Consider the following 14,780-nt stretch of genomic DNA (forward strand, 5'->3'; position numbering starts at 1 on the left):
GAGATTTCAAGTAAAGTTGAGAGGTTATTCTGGAGGTTATTCTTATGCATTTTGTAGACATCCATTTTTAGTGTATTAGAATAGCTAGAGGGAAATTCCTGAAGCTGTGAACTGTATTTCAGTAGCCTTGATTCTTGAAGATGATTGTAAAACTATATAGCTTTTACAATGATTGTCTGACTGTAATAGTCTTGTGGGTAACATTCCTTTTATCCAGGGTATGGAGAGCTGAGTAGAAAAATAAAGAAAAAAATAAATAATTGGGGGGGTAAAGGTAAGAAAAAATGGGTAGATTGCAATACTACTGGTCAATGAGAGGGAGGTGTATAGGGGAGGGGATGGATGGGATTTTTATTTCTTTTTCTGGATTGATGCAAATGTTCTAAAAATGATCATGGTGATGATTACACAACTATGTGATGATAACTACACAACTATGTGGTGATATTGTGAGCTATTGATTGTATAATTTGGATGAACTGTATGAAGATATAGCAACAAAATATTTTTTAAAGATAAACATTTAAGAAAAACAGATTTTATAGGTTTGTTAATTCTGGCTTATTTAATACATAAAGACATGTACTGCTGTGGAAATTATTAATATACTCTGTATATTCATCATCTGTACCATCGAATATTTTCTTATAGGATGTTACAGTTATTTTCATTTTGAGTAATGTTAATATTTTGGCTATCCTTTATACATTAGACAATAGGTTTATTAAACTTAAGGCAATTGAATAAGATGCTTCTATACATTTTTGAATGCTCTGAATTTAAATAACAAATCTACCATTCAGGTTGCCAGGAGGAAACAGAAAACACCATCTGCAATGATTTTGAAGATCATTTTGATAAGGAATACTTTCCAGAGTGGTGGTTTAGGGGAACTGACAAGAAGCATTGAGTGTCCTAAGCTCTATCCATAGCAGAAAGCTGATGAGAGAGGGATAAAATGGTGTTATCAGAGGCAAACAAGAGTTGGTGTTATAAACGGGTTGTGGCAAGAATGAAATATATACATGAAGAAATGCAGTTATTGCAGGGCAAAACAGCCATGAGTCACCAGCACCTTTCTCTTCCCCACTGACAGACCCAAGCAAAAGGCAGGGCAAAGGAAACCAGGTTGACACTGTTCATAAAAGGCAACCTACAGTGCACAAAGAAGAGTAGAAGATGGCTGGATATGGGGTGATTTCGGCTGGGGGTGTGGGGAATGGAAAATAATCAGCACAATAAATGAAAATAGAAAGATACATTATATTGAAAATTCATCTTTCCCTAGCATTTCAATTTTGGTAACTTAACATTAAGCACATGGTGGTTTCAGTGGAATAAAACATACGCCATCACAAATAGGATTCCATTTATTAAGACACCATAATTTGGATACAATATACAATACAGCCCAGTCATTTTTTCAAAGTGCTGTAAGATTTCCTGAGCAGCTCTCTCGGTAGCAAGCCATCTCCACCAAATTAGGTAAATTAGATCCATTTAGTCAATTCAAACTCTGCCCTCATAGACCGAAATAAAAGCTGGAGAGTAGAGGATTATCTTTGTCGCATCTGAAATAAGTACAAGCACTGTTGCCCATTAATTGCATGATTTCCTTTATCCACTTTCAATAAAGAATTGTTCTTATTTGTAGTTTCTGCGAATTGGTGTAACTGGAGAAGGAAAGGTGGAGAAAAGCAAGAATAAATGATATGTACACCATCACTGCAGACTGGAAAAACAAAAGAGAGCAAACTGTGGACAAGTCAAATCAGCCAGTGGAGTTAATATGAAACATCTCCTAAAATCACTTTCTCCCTATTACTTGCTCTTCCTAGCCACTTATTTCTCTGTTATCTATTTCTTCTCCCTTGTTTGCTAGTGTACCACATGGAATGTTGTAGACTTAGGAATATTTCCCATGATGTTCTCAATATTTCTTTTAAAGGACATATGAGAGCAAGAAAGGATTGCTGTGGAATTGCCTATTGATGCACTTGTTCAGCCTAATTAGAGTATTGTGGTGCAGTACTCATGACCCTCAAAAATAAAAAAAGAATACAAGTGTAAACTGGTGTTTTCTTCTACTTATATAGGCTTATAAAATCAAGGGTAAGCCTAAATATAGTAAGGTCAAATGAAGTTTCAACTAAAACAGTAACTTGGTAAAATAAAGGGAACCTCCAAAGAGACTAATTTAGATGACTGATACTCAGAACCACGCTTTTTTGGGTTTTTTTTTTTTTTTGCCCTATCCTACTTTCTCATTTTTATTTATTTCTAATTTCACATTTTCTGTGTTCTTTTTTAAATAAGGGGTTTAATAACAGAGAATAATTTAAAGAGGTTACTGTCTTTTACAAGAAAACACATGGCAATAACTTAAAGAGGACATTTAAAGCTGCTTTTCCTATTTGTTTAAGAAGGGAAAAGAAACTATCATTTTACAAGAGGTACAGATAGGCAGTTAGATGAAATGATTTTAAATGTTCAGGCTTCATGCAATCATCCTCAGGAAAGATATCTCAGTCCAACTCTAATGATGTTAATCAATAATAAAATCGCCACAATAAGCTAATCACAATTAACACTTGTGGCATTATTAAGTGGGGAGTGATGTAGCAGGGAGAGGCTTGAGTGCAGCCTGCATTCTTCCCTTCCTACAGTATCTCGTTTTCTTCCAGAGGGCACCAAAAGGTAGTTGTATAGAAGCAAGACTAATGCAGCCCCAGGGAGCCTTGTCTCTGAGATGCCAGAATTGGGCTGAAGTAGAGTCTCAAGCAGCTGAACACCCCCATCCAGCAGTAAAAAGATAGAAGATATCGACACGCTCAGCTGCATCTTGTTAAAAGCTTCCTGCGGGTTGGCAGAATGAAATCTTTATTTAAAATACACAAACTATTGTCAAGGGAAAGATGGAAAAGAGAATACAGTAAGAGGGCCAAATGCTTTGCTTAACCCATCAGAAGCAGCAGAAAGGGAGAAGTGGTCACATTGTCTGCAGCAGCCACAGAAAAGGTGACTAACACGACCACATCAGCATCCATCTGCTCTTCCCATGGTTTCAAGATGCATTATTTCTTTTATTATTAATTATATGCGTTTCCGGGGGAGGGCAAATGTATTATTATGAATAGCAGGAGAGGAAATCGTTCTGCTGCCACTTGGCATTAAGTACAGTAGTGTATGTAATGAGTGAGTGATGACAGGAAACGGCAGCAGCGTTGGAACCCCAGCATCCCTCCAATTCTGCTCCAACTAGCTCTCTGTAGTCAGAGGCTGCCTAGCAGAAAGTTCATGTAAAACCCTTATTGAACACTGACAGGAAGGAACGGAGACAGGAGTGAGCGTTTGTGTGGGGAGAGGGAAACAGATTGAGGAGGGAGGGAGGAAGGGAGGGAGAGAAAGAAAGAATGAATTAGTCATCATCTTAGGCAGACACCACCATAAGAGAGGCAGGTGCTTCTTATAATTACAAAGAGAGACACTCACGTGCACACAGACTAACACAAATAGTCTGAGCCTTTTTGGTTTATAGCCCATCATTTCCAAGAACAGCTTTAAGTGATAATGAGTGTTTGCAGACGAACCTCCTTGGGTGGGTGAGCTCACTGGGCTTAAGGAGGCTGAGCAGGGAGCCTGGCAGGGAATGGGTTCAGAAGAAGGGTCACTCCTGTAGAGCAAAGGGGACATGGCAAGCAACGAGGCAGGCATGAAAAGGAAAAGGTGAAAGGACCCCGGGAGAAATGCCACCGGTATTGATTAAGCTTTACTTCTCTTTGAGACAAAGTGGCGTTTCTCCTATTAGATTATAGACATATAAGGAAAGTAAGTAGTTCACTGCTTTTTGTTTCCGTTTACAGTATTTACAGTACCTTTGACCAGACGGTACCCAGAATGTGCTCTGTTGCATTATCCCAAAAAGAATAATTATTTTGGCTACAACAAGGTTTTTTTTCTTTCTTTTAAAGCACCAGTGTATAGTGGCATTGCTCTGTGAGTAGGAGAGATAGCATTTGTTATCTCTAGCTCTGATCAGACATAAATGGTGGTGAAGCTATAAAAGCTTTCTGCTGGGTTTCTCCCAGTTTGCCCATTTCCATGCCCCTAGATTCAGTCCCCATTTCATCTTTGTTCAAGGGGTCTAAGCAACCAATCCCAGGTTTCCTGAGTTTGTGCTTCACCACCTCAGATGCACTGGCCACTCTACTTCACCCCCACCTTCTTCCGCTAAGTAGCAAGGCTGTCTTCCCGCAACTCTTCTACAGGTCCTTTCCCCTTCTCAGTGATCACCTTGGCAAAGCCCTGCCTCTCCCTGAAGTCCAGCCTGGCTGCCAAGTTCTCCGGCCGCAAACTATATTCAGTACCTGAGATGAAATAACACGCCCCGTCCCCCTTCCCTACACCTCGCTAACGTCCACTCTTCATATGCAACGACTGCACTGCAAATTAAGTCTGCCCTTTACATTTTTAAGTCCGGCATCTCTAACCTTCGCCGCCAGCCTCCCTTCAAAGAAAATCACAAAATAACCGAGAGTACGCGAACACCTGAAGAAGCGCAAGCGGCATCCACACCTGGGCAAGTCCTCTGTGGCTTTAGTGCTCTGGAATAGCCCGTGTCTGCCAAGTTGTCTCCCCGCGCGCAGCGCTTTAATCTGGAGACCTGGGATCATGGTGGGGCAGGGGCAGCCCTGCCCGCTCCCGGACTGTTTCCAGCCAGCGCCCCGTCCTCCCTCCTCCAGCTCCGGCTCGCGCGCCCGCAGCGCCGCCTCCTCCTCCCGGGCGGGCGCTGGAAGCATCCCGCGCCGCGTCCTCCCCGCCCCGACTCGCTCCCCTCCGCCCTCCCGAGCCGGCCTCGCGCCGCTGGCAGCCATCAAGTGGCTCGTTAAGGAAATGCAGGTGAGTGCGTGCGGCGGAGCGGCGGCTGCTGGAGACGTGGGGTGTGTGTCAGTGTGTGCGAGCGGGAGGAAACGGGAGGGCGAGCGAGCTAGTACGGGAGCGGCTGGGAGATGCTCGGCGCCTCCGCTCCCCGCCCCGCCGCGCCCGCACCCGGCGGCCAGAGCGCGTGGGCCAGCGCCTCGTCCTGACGGCGGCCTTTCGTTCCTCTCCCGGTCGGACCGGCTGCTGACGGTCCTCCTCCACCCTGCTCCCCTCCCAGCCACAGCCCTCCTGCTCCTCCTCCTCCTCCTCCACCACCTCCGCCTCCTCCCCTCGCGCGAGGTGCTGAGAGCCAGCCTCAGCGGGGAGAGTGCAGGTACTTTGCCTTCAGAATAATTTGAAGGACCTAAGCAAGCCTTCGGAGCACAACCCTTTTACCCCTCTTTCTCTCCCGCCTCTCTCCGGAACGAAGATCCCACTTTTGAAACAAACAGGACCCGAAGCATCCCACCGAAGCCAACCCCCAACGGGCTGATGTGCATGTGTTGTCCTTTCTTGCAGTTTATTCTGGGCCTGTGTGGAATAGAAAGACAATTCTTGATTTGACTGGTAGGAAAGAAAAGAGAAGACTCCTCAAGGTTTCCAAGGAGGACTGGGGCGGCCGCTTCAGTAAGTAAATTGTGCTTCTGTATTTCTGGTCTCTAAAGTGAGGTGTATGCTGAATGCTTTGTCTCCAATGGTTTGGATCATTGTTTGTTTTATCAGGGAAGCACTTGACTTATATAACTTTAGTAGTTCCTAATTAAGAAGTGACTTGCTAAGCTTTTCTTTCTTTTTTTTTTTTTTTCGGAAGAGCGCTTAGACTTCGGTTTGGTCAGCCTTGCGGGGATTTGATTTTTAAAAAACTCATTGTACAAGGTCTGTCGGAAATCTGGTTGGTGAAGCGTTAGCTGTTTCTAAGATTTAAGGATGATTACCCAAAATGCTTGAGAATTCTAACCCTAGCCTCTCACTTGTCCTGCTACCTTCAACCTCAATCCCAGTCCATCCCAGTTCTCAAACCTCTCTGGCTCAGTTAGGCTGGTTGGTTGTTTTATCTGTAGCTCTAAAGAGAGCTATAAAATATTTGCATCAAGAGAAAGTTAGTAAAGATGGTTTGAAAGACCGGATGAAAAATCCTGTTGAGTTTTTTAATGCCTGTTAAGCAGGTAAGATGTGGGAGAAAATCCTGGAGCAAGCCTGGATGGAGAATTTGCTTGAACTTAATTTGGAGGGGGAATGTGAAAAATGTATTGAAGAGAGCAGGAGCTAAGGCTGTGGTTTTGACACTGCAGGTGAGGAGCTGTGACAGGGTTTCAGCAGTCATGACAGTTTTAAGGTGTCTTCTAAGGCTGAATAGCTCTGCATCAAAAACTTTTGCAAGCAGTATTCCTCTTGGGGTTAGCATAACCATGTCAGCAGCTGCAGCATTTCTTTTGAAAAAAGTAGGACATTCTTCCTTCTCTGAAGGAGTTAATGGTATCTTTAAATACAAAAAGATATACAGTCTAACATTTGCCAATTTTTGTAATATCTAAATAAAACCTTTGTGTTATGTCAGGAAAAATATAGTTGAGTCAGTTTGTTTTGCACAAGAGGGAGAGAATCAATAGCATTTCAGCATTTTTTTTCTTTATCACTGCCAAATGGACTCTGAATTTAATTCCTCTTGCATTGTTATATGTACAGTAGGTACAGTAGAAATTGCAATTTAGATAAAACAGCTAATTTTAAGAGATTCAAAGCCCTTTGACACAATAGCACTCATACTCACTAACAAAGAAGTGGTTAGAAAAAAGTTTGTTTTATCTTTAACTTTCAATTTTGCCTCAATATAAAACACGATTTTCTTATAAAAAACCTGTGAACCAGATTAAAAATTAGAATGACTTACCTCACTGAGACTTTCTTTTAAATGAAACCACTTATTATCAAATAATATTTAAAGGCTTTTGCACATTCAATTTTATTATGTAAAAGTGAAAAGATTTTACCTCTATATTTGCTCAAATTAGTATATAAAAGTACCTGTACTCATTGGGCATTGACGCAAAGAAAAAAAAAACCTGAAACGATAAACTAATGTATAATCATTTTCAAACAAAGATCTTTTAAGTTGTCATGGTTCTCTCAGTGTCCAAATCCCTGAATATTTGGGGATATGAGTTTTTTTAGGGTGATGACATAATAGTAGGACAGTTGATGAATGTGGAAATGAAGTTGTCATAGATGGCAATCATTTGGGAAAGATGTCATTTTTTCTTGAATATTACTTTATTTCCTTTGCAGTGTGGGTGTTCTTATTGGCATTAACTGTTCTCTGCTGCCATTTCTGTTATTGGTTTAAAAATGAATTTAAATAATTTAGTATGAAGCCCTCAGTTGATTAGATTGTAATTATAGCATACAGTCTCTATTCCTCTGTGCCATCAAATATTTGAGAAGATATCTTATGTGTGAAAAATGTAATTTTTGAAAAGTAGAAGATAAAATAGTACCTCAGGAGCCGAATTCAAAAGTGATTCAAAATATCATAGCAAAAATTACTATAGGACATGTTTTCCACAGTAGAAAGGACATGGCAGAATTTTTCATCCTGTTTGAATTTCCCAAAGCAAAGATTTACAGTGAACATGGAAACTAACCTGACACACATTCTGCCCTGTTATAATTATGTCATAATGCTAAGGAAAACAGCCTGAATTAAAGACATTTCTGAAGATGCTTTCCATATATAATAATAAACTAAACAAAAAAATTAAAGCTGGTTAGAGTGATTAAAATAGGTTTTTCGTTTTTGCCACTGGCTTTCTGTACTGTACAAAGGTGGGTGCAACTTTAAAGTTGAAAGAAGAAAGTTGCTAGTGTCAGCAGTAATGTGTTTTATTATGCAATTGTTCTTGTTATTCAGATCAGATAATGGCCAGATGAAATACATAAGCAGTCTGCAGGGAATGAATGATTAATTCCTCCAACCTGTGCTTACTAAAGGAGTTCTTACTAATAAAGTGCTGTATACCTGCATTTGCTTACTGTTGCAGTTAGTGAAGGCAAACATCCGTTTCCGTTACTATTAACATATAATTTAGAAGTCTGCTGTAATTATAACAATGTGTAAATGATTTTGTAGGGCACGTGGTCTCTTATTTCTTGCAAAAAATCTGTAGGACACGTGGTCTCATATTTTTAGATATGACTAATTATTTACTTAAATCGTTCAATTTGGAAAGTAAAACAATACCAAGTCGAGGTGATATTAGAAGGCTGAATTACTGCTAAAAAAATATATTTTTTCCTTTCATGGAATGACACAGTACCTTATCTGTGTGTTACCAGTGGGGTGTACTAATCCAAATGTATGCAGATGCAGAGTTCTGCAAGTGCAAATGACATCTTTCTTTAGTAATGTCAAAGTAAGCGAAAAGCTGAGGTATTGCTGGTTATAACAAAGAATTAGTTACCTAGGATGTTAAAAGTTTAGAAATGGTTAATAGTGCACATGACAATTACACTAGTGTGAATTGTTTTGAAATTAAAGAAGTGTCACTGATGTAAGTTTAATAACTCTGCATTTCTACACTGGTTTATAGGAGAAGGTGTGGTATGGACAGATTTTATAGGGTAATTTGATAATGGGTGGCCTAAAATGCAGGCAACACATTTGCAATTTAACTAACTGGTTTCTTATTTTTTAGAAGTTTCTGAAAATATTATTTTCAAAATTGCGCTCTATACCTGTATCTATAACTGTCTGTATCTCAGATTTATTACAGCAAGCTGCTGTTATATGATTCTTCTGCTGTGCAGAGAAAATACCCTTATTTCAGCAATGTCTATTTACACTAACACCTTTACTGAATTGAATAAACTTTAATGATACAAATGATGTGATAAATATATTTAGAGATACTAATTTAAAAGTTATGTTGGACATTGGATGAGAATGCTATACAAATTTGAATGCCATTTGAATTTATCTCCTCATGTGTTTAAGTGAAGATTCTTAGGAACTACTGTCAGTTCACTGGGAGTTTATTAATTGGGTTTTCAAAAGCAATTTGCCATCTATGAAGAATTATTGAATTTCCACCAGTACGGTTAAACCAAGTAGAAACTAACTGTACTTGCGGCGATGACTATACTTCATTAACCTCTTTAAAAATGTATTTCTGAATGAAAAATCAAAAAATAAACCTTATCCACCACGTGGGTGTGATTTGTGATTGTGAAATCAAGAGTGCATGTTTTCTACCCATCATCGTTATTGGCCGTGCTACCCCAGGGAAGTAACTTATATCTGTCAAATAAAGAAATTAACCTAACAGTTTGAGACCCTTCTAATCGCAGACTCTTTTGAAACAAGCTAATGTAATTCTAGTAGCCTTACACTAAAGCAGCTGCAGAATCCATAGAGGCGCTGGGGGCAGCCATCTTGTTTGAAGGAGTGTGAGGAAATTGTCCTGGAGTCCTGTTGGCAGTGCCTACGCTGTTGTGTGGACTGAAAGTTTATTTGGAGTGGCTTTTGAGGAGGATGATGGAAATTATGGAAGGAAAGAAGTGGACTAAAGCTCCTCTAAACCACTCTTTACTCTTGCCTTTAGAAGAATATTATATGAATAATTATTATTATTTTTTAAACTCTTCTCAAGACCAGAAGGTTGTAAGAAGACAAAGAGGCATAAAAGGAAAACTCAATCTCTTTGGCCTTCCTTTTCTCCCCTCCCAGACTCTTGCTATATGCTATTTTACAATAACACGTTTAAATAAAGATACACTACTTAAATAAATTCATATTTTTTCCCCAAGACACAAGTTACAGATGGTCAGAGATAGAAGGAACCATAGGAAAATTTATTTCAACCCCAGAATTTTAAGGAGGAAATTAAGGACTTTGAAGATTGAAACATGTAAAGGGGAGTTGAATTTCTGGAGTACACAGTCAGAAAGGTTTTGCGTCGCAGAACCATAGTTTTGAAGATACTCCATTGGCAAGTAAACACATAAACAATAATCTATACACCTCTAAACACATTATCAATGAAATAACTCCAATTGATGGTATGGGATACAATGTATTTTTTCTAAAAATGATTTTGTAGTGACAAAAGTCCTAATCTCGGAATAAGAATGCACAAAATGAACATATACAATGCTAATTTTAGATGTTTGGTATTCGTAAAGAAAACCAATGATTTTTTCCGAGATATAATTGATATGAAAGAATTGATAAATATTTCTCCACTCTAAGAAAATCAGTATGGCCTATCATTTCATTTGTGTTATAAATATTTATATCTAAACAAGTGAATATAATTATAAAATGTTTTATTATTTAAATAATTGTCATCTGGGAGGTCATGCTATATTTAAAACTTCTTTACCTCTGAATGCACGATAGAGCTGATCAATTGTGGTGGCTTGTGTTTCATTTTTGGTGTGTTTGTATAGAAGCATGCATGTGTGTGGGTGTGTTTAAACATCCGCTGTTCAAAATAGAATTTAGTGAAAATAGCATGGTCAAAATTTTAGGAATGTGTGTAGTATAATCAAAGGGACTGTCTAAGAGAAATGACATAGATTAGTGTATAAAATACCAATTTTCTCTTAGATTTGTCCATAATTCAATAAAAGTTAAAAAAAAAACATTCCATATCACCAAGGCCTTGCTTTAATAAGTGCATATATTTTCTATATACTACATTATAATAATTAAATACCCTTAAAATTGAGATATATAGAATTTCAGAGACCATGATAAGTTTTTTTTTTTTTTTTGGCATTGTCATCATAGATTTTGCTCGCTTTGTTTAGTGTATCTATATAGAGATGTTATAAAAGGTAAGGAATTAATTAAAAATTGATTTTGATTGACATGGTTACTTGGAAGCAGCCATCTTTAATCTCAAATTAACTTAAATGTAGTTAATTTCAACTGGAACACCTTGTATGATCCATTACATATATTACCCATCTGATTTACTTTTTAAGGAAAATAAAATATTACAATTAAACACAGAATTGTAAACTTATAAGGAATTCAGCTGTACATATGTATTGATACATTAATTGTATTGAATCCATTGTGAATTATACTTTTAAAAAAACACTCAATGTAATATTCTCCCACTTGTAGTTTGTATTTAAAAGGGGATCCCTGAAATAGTTACATGGATGGAGAACAAAGGTAGAAAAGCACTACATGTGCTTGCTTCTTTTTATCATTTGGAACTTTGCCCCCTAAATGCATGGAACCTGGCTCATAGGATATACTCCTGTTTTCTTGGATATAGGGCTTTGGGAAGCCTAGAAGAAAAGTTGAAACACAGCTTCCTTCCATCTCAGAAAAAAGAACCTAAATCTTATTTTCCATCTCCAGTTCTAGGGAAGGTTAACTTAGAATAAAGAAGCAGGTACAATAAGCAAGAGCAGTAGAGTGTTCTCCGTTTCTAAAGCTGAACTGTGCTAGGCCATATATAGAAGACCTTTTTTTAGGTAGGAGGAAAAATACTTGCACAAGGATGTATGTTTGCCCAATACAATGACCTGGAATCTTGATAAACAAGTTCAGAAACTCTGCTTAGATATTAGCATAAAGGAGGTAGAGAAGAGGAGCTGGAGTGAAGAGAGAATTGTTAATCTCCCCCCACAGAGAAAGCATGCTTCCACTCTGTTTTTCCCACAGCGGGTTTCAATATTAGATGCATGTCTTTCCGCCTTGCTGCAAGTGATCAACAGATGAACAGAAAATGTCTCCTCACACCTTCATTGCACTACATTCTAAGTATTTGCCACTGCCACCATATATCCATCTGGAGCCGTTGAGAAGGACAGCTTATCATGCCATGATTTGCATTAATTCTGCTTTGGATTTTGCCACCCTAATCAAGGACAGGATAACAGTTCAGGCAGCACAGCCACATGGTGCATTATGACCTAGAGGTTGCACCCTCCTCTACTTTTCCATTTGTGTATGTTGTCAAGTTAGAGTTGCGAGTCAGGGTTATGCAGTACACACCACAAGGCAATATAACCAGTATAATACAATTTGGTTGGCACATATTTACTGACTTTCCTATGTGCCAAGAGTTGCTTGGTAAAACACTCATATGCCAATAATTTAAAACTCCCAAAATGTCATCGTCTTATGTTCCTATAAAGTGTTTCCCCATTATCAAGAAATTCTTTCATTCCAAAGAAAACATAGAAATCTCTCAAAAGCCTTTCTCCTTTTTTCACAGAGAAATTTCTAGTTACATGCCCTCTCCTGCCTTGTTTCCTCTTCTCGTTCTCTGACACCCTGGGTCAGAGGCATCTATCTGTTTTACAGGCAGGTTGGAATCTTTGTTGCTTTCCTAGCCAGCTGCAGGCTGCACTGTCTTAAACTGGAATTTGTTGATCTCCTTCAGCATCTTCAAAATGGGATTACTCCAAAGGTTACTTCCTGGTGTTCCCCACTTCTCCAGAGTTCAGGAGAGGCATTAAGGCATAATAAGCATATCATTGTACTATTCTTGTAACTACAGGAGTTAGAAAACACAAATAGAGCTCCAGGCCACTTAACGGTTTACGGTCTATGTATCTATCCCTTATAAAATTGTGTTTATAGGATTCAAAAAATTATGTTGTTTTCAGCTATAACAAGCAGCAGAAAAGAAATGTTCTGTGAGGAAAATGAACAGAGAAAAAAGAGGGAATTCTGTAAATTTTGATATGTTATTTATTTTTATGAGAGGACTTATCATATCTTATAATGGATCAAATAACCATAGAGGAACAGAAAGGTGTAATTTAAAATTTTAGAAACTTGAGGATTGTCAGATATCTCTGATATTAATAAATTATACTAAGTTTACCTCTGCATGAGCCAGAGGAGTTTGAAGACATTATGGAAATCTCCTTGACTTAATTTTAAAATGTTTACTTCTTTATACTCCCTAAATATTTTATCACAAATACATTGTGATGCTATTCGTCAGGTACCCATCAGGAACCTGTAAAAGAAAGTGCCATAATGATATATTATTTCACCCTCTCTCTCTATATATGTATGTATGTATTTCTAAACTATAATGCTGCATTATGTATATCACAAAGAGGAAAAAATATTTCCCATCATTTGTAATCTCTCCTTGTATTATATATGTGCTCAATTAGTTCTCAATTAATATAAATTTATGATATTTATTTCACTTCACTACTGCTTGTGATTTTAGTGTAGAAGGATGTTCGGTGGCTTCTCCTTTCAAATGGATGTGTTCATTCTGTGTCATATGTGCGATCCATTTGTTTCCTCCTAGGAAACGTGTGGTTAGTTCTGCAAGACACAGCCTATCCTCATCATTTATACCTGTGTGGTTGAAGACAACAGGGCTCTCTTGTGGTAGAATTGTGTGTTCTCAAGGGTTGAATTTCCCACTTCAGCCTGCCATTCTGCTGCCCCTCAGGAGTAATCTTTCCTTTTATTTTATTAGGTGCTGGATCCCTTCCTACTTTGCCATGTGCCCCTCCCTTTTGGAAACATGTGCCAGCACTTAATAACAGAAGCAACACATTTGCTAAGACACATTGGTTCTCAACTGATTTGTTGAAATAGTGCATTGTAGATGTACTTTAATTGTCTAATTTTAAAAAGCTGTTTCCAGAGAAAGAAATGTCAGACAAAATCCAGGACTGTTTTGGTGTGTGATTGTATGTGTGCTGGTCCTGGAGATGAGCAGGGCTAGGGAGCTGGGTCACAAGAGGTCGTAAGCTTCCTCCCAGAGGAGGATCTCTCCCCCTTATCCAATAGGCCTATCTCTTCCTCTTTCTCTTTTTTACTGCACAGTTTGCATCTTTTGTCCATTTCCTATGACCTTTGTGGAAACTGATTGTAACAGGCATACAGGGACAGATCTGATGACTGCACAATGGGAACAGACATTATAAAGGAATACACTGTTCAGATTAAAAAGAAATTATACACCTTGTTTGTATTGTGGTGTTCCCTTCTGGCTTAGTCACCCCCCCATAGATATAATAATCCACATTTCATAAATAGCCCATCATGTTTATGGTGGCATTTAAAGAAGGAAATAATTGTAACTCTCTTTTTCAAATTAGAGGTGGCCTCAGGGTCACACGTTTTTATTGTCTTCTTAGGTTTTTGGAAACTTGTGTCCCTTAATGCCTTCCTGTGAGCTCTGGAGAGATCTTTCAGTAGATAATGATAATAATAGCTAAAGTTTATTGACTCCTAAATAAATGCCAGGCAGTATCTTAGGACTTTACATCCACTCATTTACTACTAAAAAACACTTTCAATTTGGTAAAATCATTATTTCCAACTTACGGGGAGGAAACTGAATGTACAGAGAGGCCAAGTAATTTGCCGAAGGTAACATAGCAAGCTCAGTAGCTGTGCATTCTGCCTGCAGAGCCCACTGCTTAAACCGCTTGCTGTGTTGACATTCTGGCACCAAGGAAATGCTTAGATTTATATGTTTTTCCCACATGTAGGACATTAGAATCTAAAAGGAACACCACAATTTCCTAGGTTCCATATATCAAATAGGGAAAAAATGAAGAGTCCTGGTTCTGCTTTTTAAAAAACCCATTCCTTTGGAATGAAGAGACCATAGGTGATCACAAGCAAATGATAACTTACATAAATGCAGGAGGCCAGAACATTGCTCAGGGGAGCAAAGAAGCAGGGGGTCCAAATCACATCAAGGCAGACTAATTCCAGATCTTTCTTCTCTGTGTTGGATAGTAAGCCTGGCCCAAGTGCTTTTGAGTGCATTTCTTTTCTGCTTCAGAACATTTTGACCCTGTGGAAAAGTAGCGGATGTGCCCTCTGTTTTTCTATGCATTGCCCCCTTCCCAAC

At 38.5% G+C, this 14,780-nt stretch overlaps 1 long non-coding RNA gene across 2 annotated transcripts in view; it reads right to left on the bottom strand.

The window, feature by feature from the left end:
• LOC143673545 (uncharacterized) overlaps positions 1-14,780 on the bottom strand; it is a 52,895-nt gene that overhangs the window by 27,072 nt on the left and 11,043 nt on the right. Inside the window, exons 3-4 of one of the 2 annotated variants that reach the window (XR_013170435.1) lie at positions 14,561-14,723; positions 1,375-1,673 (exon numbers count right to left, since the gene is read on the bottom strand). This is a non-coding gene — a long non-coding RNA (uncharacterized LOC143673545). Of the gene's footprint in view, positions 1-1,374; positions 1,674-14,560; positions 14,724-14,780 lie in introns of those variants that run through there. The other variant, XR_013170436.1, reaches the window with a different exon arrangement.

This window comes from Tamandua tetradactyla, chromosome 2 (genome assembly GCF_023851605.1).
Source record: "Tamandua tetradactyla isolate mTamTet1 chromosome 2, mTamTet1.pri, whole genome shotgun sequence".
Classification (NCBI taxonomy): Eukaryota; Metazoa; Chordata; class Mammalia; order Pilosa; family Myrmecophagidae; genus Tamandua; species Tamandua tetradactyla.